This window comes from Bubalus kerabau, chromosome 2, assembly GCF_029407905.1.
Source record: "Bubalus kerabau isolate K-KA32 ecotype Philippines breed swamp buffalo chromosome 2, PCC_UOA_SB_1v2, whole genome shotgun sequence".
Lineage (NCBI taxonomy): Eukaryota > Metazoa > Chordata > Mammalia > Artiodactyla > Bovidae > Bubalus > Bubalus kerabau.
Genome location: NC_073625.1, coordinates 38654079 through 38662493, shown reverse-complemented (window position 1 = coordinate 38662493; position 8415 = coordinate 38654079). Strand labels below are relative to the sequence as shown.

The 8415-nt window shown below is 45.9% G+C and overlaps 1 pseudogene; it reads left to right on the top strand.

Moving 5' to 3' along the window:
* The first annotated feature begins 627 nt into the window (after positions 1–627).
* Positions 628–5180, top strand: LOC129644664 (beta-defensin 33-like; annotated as a pseudogene).
* Positions 5181–8415: the final 3235 nt, after the last annotated feature.

Below are 8415 nucleotides of genomic sequence, written 5' to 3'. Positions count from 1 at the left end.
AATACTCTAGCGCATAAAGCCTCACCTGTTTGTGGTCTATGCAAGAGCTTGCTTATTAGCATGGATCAATTCTGTGTTAGCAAAATAAATAAATAAATAAATAAATGTTGAGAATGAAAAAAGATCATACTAATTTCCAAAATTCCTTCTCATTTTTTGATTGTAAAAGCTGTATGTGTGTTGGGTTGTTGTTGTTCAGTCAATCAGTCATGTCCAACTCTTTGCAAACCATGGACTGAGAGTGTTTATTCTGAAAGGAAAAATGGACAGAGCAGAGACATGAAATAAAGGTGAAAAAAGAAATGAATAATTTTCTAACAGAATTCAATGTTTAATGATTTTTCTCCAAAAAATGCTCCAAACCTCAGAGCCATAAGCAGAAGTGAGAATCAATGTGGAAACCCTAACATCCTGCAAACCACTTCCTTTATGACAGGCAAACACTTGGACCATGTGTCCATAGATGAAACATCCTCAAATTAGGCCCAGGCCCAGCTGAACATCTCTGGTAGGATAAAAGTGCTTTCTTCCAGCTGAAGTTTTCAAACTCTTTCCCAGATCGCCTGCCCCGATTCAGGTGTGCCACCAGACACTGGTACTTGGAACTCCAAAAACTCCTTTCCCATCATGAAGGTACTGTACCTTCTCTTCCTCTTACTTGTGTGTCTTATCCAGACAATATAAGGTAAGTGGCAGGTGCAACTGGTCGGGTGATATGGTGGATGACCTTGGAGCCTAGGGTTGGGAAGATCAAGTTGATTCATCCCATCCAATGATGTGCTAAACGGAATAATATCAAATCTTAGAGAAGCATAGCATATGCAACATGCTCCATTTTACAAATAATGAAAGAGAAGCTTAACGATGTGAAAAATAGCCTCCCATGATTGCCCTTAACTAGTTGTTGGTAAACCCATAAATTGTAATGGTGAGAGATGAGATTTACAGGGGACTTTATGGCTTACAAATCTTTTCCATGTGACTAACAGTAACACTGATAATAATAGTAAATCATGTTGACCACTTCCAATCCCAAAGAAAGGCAATGCCAAAATACTCAAACGAACAGACAATTCCACTCATCTCACGCCAGTAAAGTAATGTTCAAAACTCTCCAAGCCATGCTTCAGCAGTATATGAGCAGTGAACTTCCAGGTGCTCAAGCTGGTTTTCGAAAATGCAGAGGAACCAGAGATCAAATTGCAAACATCCGCTGGATCATGGCAAAAGCAAGAGAGTTCCAAAAAAAAAAAATTTCTGCTTTCTTGACTATGCCAAAGCCTTTGACTGTGTGGATCACAATAAAGTGTGGAAAATTCTGAAAGAGATGGAAATACCAGACCATGTGACCAGCCTCTTGACCAGCCTCTTGGGAGACCTATATTCAGGTCAGGAAGAAACAGTTAGAGCTGGACATGGAAAAACAGAATCATTCCAAAGAGGAAAAATAGTATGTCAAGGCTGTCTAGTGTCACCCTGCTTATTTAACTTATATGCAGAGTACATCACAAGAAATGCGGGGCTGGAAGAAGCACAAGTTGGAATCAAGATTGCCGGGAGAATTATCAATAACCTCAGATATGCAGATGACACCACCCTTATGGCAGAAAGTGAAGAGGACCTAAAAAGCCTCTTGATGAAAGTGAAAGAGGAGAGTGAAAAAGTTGGCTTAAACCTCAACATTCAGAAAACTAAGATCGTGGTATCTGGTCCCATCACTTCATGGCAAATAGATGGGCAAACAGTGGAAACAGTGCCAGACTTTATTTTTTTGGGCTCCAAAATCACTGCAGATGGTGGCTGCAGCCATGAAATTAAAAGACGCTTACTCATTGGAAGTAAAGTTATGACCAACCTAGATAGTATATTGAAAAGCAGAGATATTACACTGCCAACAAAGGTCCATCTAGTCAAGGCTATAGTTTTTCCAGTGGTCATGTATGGATGTGAGAGTTGGACTGTGAAGAAAGCTGAGTGCCGAAGAATTGATGATTTTGAACTGTGGTGTTGGAGAAGACTCTTGAGCATCCCTTGGACTGCAAGCGGATCCAACCAGTCCATCCTAAAGGAGATCAGTCCTGAGTGTTCATTGGAAGGACTGATGCTGAAGCTGAAGCTCCAATACTTTCGCCACCTCATGTGAAGAACTGACTCATTGGAAAATACCTTGATGCTGGGAGGGATTGGGGGCAGGAGGAGAAACGGATGACAGAGGGTGAGATGGCTGGATGGCATCACGGAGTCAATGGACATGACTATGATTGGACTCTGGGAATTGGTGATAGACAAGGAGGGCTGGCGTGCTGAGATTCATGGGCTCACAAAATGTCAGACACGACTGAGTGCATGAACTGAAGTGAACTGAACTTCCTCTTTAACTAAAACAATGAAACTTTTAATGCCTTATCCCAAATATATTCCTCATAGCAATATCTATGGGGTAGGCCATTTTACAAGATGGGATGAAGAAATGAAGTAATTTGTTCAAAGGATAGCAGATTGAATGTAGGGAGCATTTGAACTCAAGCCCAATTGGCTTTGACTCCAAAGACCTTGTTTTATTAAATACTCAACAATCCATGAAAACTAATGTACTTACTGAATTACATGAAACCAACAAATACTTTAGCTGAAGTGTGATCTGTGCATCACTCGGGACATACTTATCCTACAAGGTTATGTCTTGTTCACCTGCAATCCAAGCTAAACTGGGTGTCCTGCATTTTCCCTGCAGCCCGCCTCAGGTGACAGCGTGCTCCAGGCTGTGCTGTGGTGACAGCGTCTCCAGATAAGCATCTTCGAAGAGCCAAAGTCAATTCTCGCTTAAATGATGCCAACCCTGGAGAACCTGGGTCCTTTGGTCAGACCCCGCACCCCCGAGGAGCAGCCACTACTGTGGGTGCTGCTGGTCCTCTGTTGAGCAAAGCACTCTCAGGACTCTCGTGCTGGCGATTAAGGTCCCCAACCCTGAAGGGAAATGTCACTTCTGCTCAGAATTCATTAACCATGCAGGTCCAGTTGTTTAGTCACTGGGTTGTGTTTGACTCTTTGTGACCCCATGGACTGTCTCCCACTAGGCTCCTCACTCCATGTGATACTCCAGGCAAGGATACCAGACTGTGTTGCCATTCTCTTCTCCCAGGAATCTTTCTGACCCAGGGATCGAACCTGCATCTCCGTGTCTCCTCAATTGGTAGGCGGATTCTTTACCAGCTTAGCCATCATGGAAGCCTGAGGGAAGCCCCATGGTGCTGCTACTGCTAAGTCGCTTCAGTCGTGTCCGACTCTGTGCGACCCCATAGACGGAAGCCCACCAGGCTCCCCCGTCCCTGGGATTCTCCAGGCAAGAACACTGGAGTGGGTTGCCATTTCCTTCTCCAATGCATGAAAGTGAAAAGTGAAAGTGAAGTCCCTCAGTCGTGTCCGACTCTTAGCGACCCCATGGACTACAGCCTACCAGGCTCCTCCATCCATGGGATTTTCCAGGCAAGAGTACTGGAGTGGGGTGCCACTGCCTTTTCTGGAGAGAAGCCCCATAGACGCTGTTTAAATCATTGAGCATGATAACCTTCCTAGAGAACAATCCGCAGGTCAGGAAGCAACAGTCAGAACTGGACATGGAACAACAGACTGGTTCCAAATAGGAAAAGGAGTTCAAGGCTGTATATTGTCACCCTGTTTATTTAACTTATATGCAGAGTACATCATGAGAAACCCTAGACTGGAAGAAACACAAGCTGGAAACAAGATTGCCGGGAGAAATATCAATAACCTCAGATATGCAGATGACACCACCCTTATGGCAGAAAGTGAAGAGGAACTAAAAAGCTTCCTGATGAAAGTGAAAGTGGAGAGTGAAAAAGTTGGCTTAAAGCTCAACATTCAGAAAACAAGATCATGGCATCCGGTCCCACCACTTCATGGGAAATAGATGGGGAAACAGTGGAAACCGTGTCAGACTTTATTTTTCTGGGCTCCAAAATCATTGCGGATGGTGACTGCAGCCATGAAATTAAAAGGCTCTTACTCCTTGGAAGGAGAGTTATGACCAACCTAGATAGCATATTCAAAAGCAGAGACATTACTTTGCCAGCAAAGGTCCGGCTAGTCAAGGCTATGGTTTTTCCTGTGGTAATGTATAGATGTGAGAGTTGGACTTTGAAAAAGGCTGAGCACCGAAGAATTGATGCTTTTGAACTGTGGTGTTGGAGAAGACTCTTGAGAGTCCCTTGAACTGCAAGAAGATCCAACCAGTCCATTCTGAAGGAGATCAGCCCTGGGATTTCTTTGGAAGGAATGATGCTAAAGCTGAAACTCCAGTACTTTGGCCCCATCATGCGAAGAGTTGACTCATTGGAAAAGACTCTGATGCTGGGAGGGATTGGGGGCAGGAGGAGAAGGGGACGACAGAGGATGAGATGGCTGGATGGCATCACTGACTCGATGGGCGTGAGTCTGGGTGAACTCCGGGAGTTGGTGATGGATAGGGAGGCCTGGCGTGCTGCGACCGATGGGGTCGCAAAGAGTAGGACACGACTGAGTGACTGATCTGATCTCAGTTCTTACTATAATTTTAAAATATTGTGGAAAAACATTCTAAGCTTGTAGGTCACACCAAACTAAGGAGAGTGCCAGTGGTGTCCCTGTGGACTGTAATGTGGAGTTCCTTGCTATATAAGATGAATTCTGGTAGCTTTAGTTACACATGTCTTATTTATTTGTTTCTTTTTCACCTCCCCTTTCTTTAGAGGGAAAATAAAAATGAAAAACCTTGAATGTGATAAAATCGGTGGTGCCTGCAAGTATCAGAACACCCATGAGTGTGTCATCCTGCCTGGAGAATGCAAGAGTCGGAAGAAACACTGCTGCAGAGTCTAGTTTCAGCATCGGAGCATCCTCAGCAGCACAAGACACTCCCCACAGCTCAGTCCTTAGCCATCAGGGAAGACTGATGAAAAGAGTGAAAAGAGACACTGCTCATTCGGGTCCTGTGGGGTCTTTCTGAGTGCATGACATCATGAACTGGATGGGAAGATTTCAGTTGGAAGTCTGGTCACACCACTCGTAAGCTGATTAACTCTGGACAGGCCTTGCCTTTCCTAGGTCTCAGTCTCTGCTCCTGTGACTGTTGAAATGGATGTTCTCCACAACCTAATTTGTTGGTGGTGGGGTTTAGTTGCTAAATCATGTCTGATTCTTCTGTGACCCCATGGACTGAGTCTGTGTGATTTTGCAGGCAAGGATACTGGAGTGGGTTGTCCTTTCCTTTTTCAGGAGATCTTTCTGACCCAGGGATCAAGCCCACATCTGCTATGTCTCCTGCATTGGCAGGCAGAGTCTTTAGCACTGAGCCCCAGGAAAGCCAACCTGTTAATCTATGTCTACAAATGTATGGACTGGGGGAAAGATCTTTGAGTGTGTGTGTGTGTGTGTGTTATAGTATGAAAAGTCACCAAGGTTTTGTGTCCCTTTGTGGAAGGATGTCTGTGTTTCCATTGGCATATGGGTTTCCACATGGTCAACATGTGCTTAACGTCACAAGAGACAGCAAACTGCTTTCTGAAGCAGCTGTGGTCGCTGCTGATAATCTCAGTGGCCTCTGAATTTCCAGTCTCTCCATGTTCCCATCCCTCATCACACCTCCATGTAAAATTCTCAGTGTTTCTCTGTTAAAAGGATGAAGGACAAATTCTCTAATGTCTCAGGTCCTTCACCCGTTGGCCATACTTTCTCGAGTTTCATCAGCCTGGTTCTCAAACTAACCCCTGACACAGTGTCAGTCATCTTTCTGGCGTAGTGTGTTCTCACACTGAAACACACTTAAGCTACTTGTCCTCAGAGTTTCCCTGCCTGATTTCTACTCGCTTTTTATAGTCTCAGCTCACACATGGCCTTCACTGGGAAGACATCCTTCATTCACCCAACTTGAGTAAGAGAAGAGACTTTGGTTCCATGGCCTCAGCTACCAGTACACTTTCTAGCACACAGTAGGTGTTCAACAGATGTTGACAGAATAGTTGATGAATAAAGAAAATGATAGAATGAGGCTTCAGCTTTCCAATGTAATTCAGGGATGATCCATTAAATGTGAATTCCTCAGTTCACTTAATTCAGGAAGTTCCATCAAACATGAGTCCATCATACAGCAGAAGTGTTTACCATGTGATGAAGGCAATTTATTTTCTTTCCAGGCACACACTTTTGTGAGAGTCACACAAATTAAGCATTCTACAACCTAAAAAAAGAACAAAAATGTCTGTTTTTGGAAGAAAGTCTTGAGATCACTATCCGGGGGAAGAAATAATTCAGTTCAACTAGGAATCCCCAAAATACACTGCCAGGAAAGTATTCTGTCTTATGCACCTCTTTCCCCTCTCTTTGTCCCTCCTATTATACTTGCTTGTTCAGTAGGAGAAAGGCTGAATTTCAAATTTGGTTTGAATAGAAATTTTATGCTGTAATTTGGAAACTAGGATCAGAGACTGTAAACAGCTCTCTTGGGCTGACATTTACAGCCTGTTATTGTGCCCTCTGAAATGCGCCATTGTGGGGTTATCAGATGTCTTTTGGAAACAGCACATTACAATTTTGTTAGTTTGTGTTTTCATCTTCTTGGCAAGGGATCCCTCCCATTGAAGATAAGTGGTACCACAGCCCTCAAATTCTTACTAAAATCTGCGAACATACTCACACATATGCCCCACGCAGTTGAAGAGTGTCAGCAATACTCTGAAGGTCACTCACCATTCCCAGGCTAAGAACATAGGCCTGCTTTCAGGGTTTCTCAGATAAGTCTTACAATTAAGATTAAAGATCTAAACATTAAGACCCTGAAGCCAAGGACCTAGAACTATCAGGACACCAGCTGAGGGGAGAGAGGTTTCTAAAAGAGAAAAAGGAATAGCCCGCCTGGCTCCAAACCAGGACTAAGGTTGGTTTGGGACTTCTCTGGGTGTCCAGTGGCTGGGAGTCCACCTGCCAGCTAGGGGACATGGGTTTGATCCCTGGTCCTGGAAGATCCCACATGCCTCGGGGCACCTAACCCCATGTGCCAAATGGCTGAGCCTGTGATCTAGAGTCCAGGACCCGCAACAAGGGAAGCTACCGCAATGAGAAGCCTGAGGACCACAAGTAGAGAGGAGCCCCCAGTCACCGCAACTAGAGAAAGCTTGGGCTCAGGAGCAAAGACCCAGTGCAGCCAAAAATTAAAAAAAAAAAAAAAAAAAAAAAGATTTCTTTTCCTGCCTCTTAGGATGTGGGGGAGATAAACAAGCCCCCCCTGCCAAGGGCCCTCTAAGTCCAGCCTGTCCACTCTGGGTCATTAGTAGAGGTCACCAGCTTTGGAGCCCAGGTTGAGTGGTCAGAGGGCTGGCTCTCATTGGCTTTGGCCTGGGGAGTCAATGCCCTTTGGGGTCAATGCCAGGGCTGGCGGTAGGCTCACACTCTCCTTCTGCCCATTCAGTGACGTCAACATTGTTTCCACTTTCTTTGAACTGCTCATTCTACCCACAGGCTGGAGGGAATGTGCTAGCATTTGGCTTATAGCAGAGAGCTTGCTCATCACAGGTCCTCGCACCTGCAGCTCTGTGCCACATCGTGGAGGCTGTCCTGATGCCTACCCATGCCACGCTGGGCTTCATCAAGGCAGCTGTGACCCAGGAGCTCTGACCTCTGGACCGCCCATCGCTGGGACCCACAGATGCCCTAGTGCTGTGCTGAGAATCTCACATGAGGAGTTCTGTGGCTCTGTTTTCATTCTTCCCCAGGACATCCCCTCAGAGCCCAGTGGAGGAAGGGAATCTACGCCCCCTTCTCTCTGATTGAGAGTTAGCCCAGTGAGGAAAATGAGTTGGGGTCACTCATCTGAGTGAGGCCACAGAATCAATGACTGTGCCCAGTGGGCCCAGAGAACAGAGTGGCTTGTAGACCAGAAGCAGACAAAGGACGGGGTCTGGGGGTGGGCATCGGGGGAGCTACTGCATCCATCCAGCCCCTGCTCGCTTAGCTCATTATCTGTCAGGTTTTGTGAGCTAACTCTGCCTGCAATGTAGGAGATCTGCGATAGATCCCTGCATCAGGAAGATCCCATGGAGGAGGGCATGGCTACCCACTTGATTATTCTTGCCTGGAGAACCCCATGGACAGAGGAGCCTGACCAGACCATGGGGTCACAAAGAGTCAGACACGACTGAGCGACCACATGGTGTGATGTGATGACAGGAGGAAGTGAGTGAGGGGAGACAGAAGAGAAGGGTGCTGGGCACCAAGCACAACATGGCGGCAAAAGACAAGACTCCCTGCAGGAGGCGAGGTGCCGGCTCTCAGGGACCCTCCAGCCCCTCTCAGCCACACCAGCCACTCTCCTCCCGCACATTCAAGTGATCTTACTGCCCTCTGAGCTGTCCCGTGACAGTC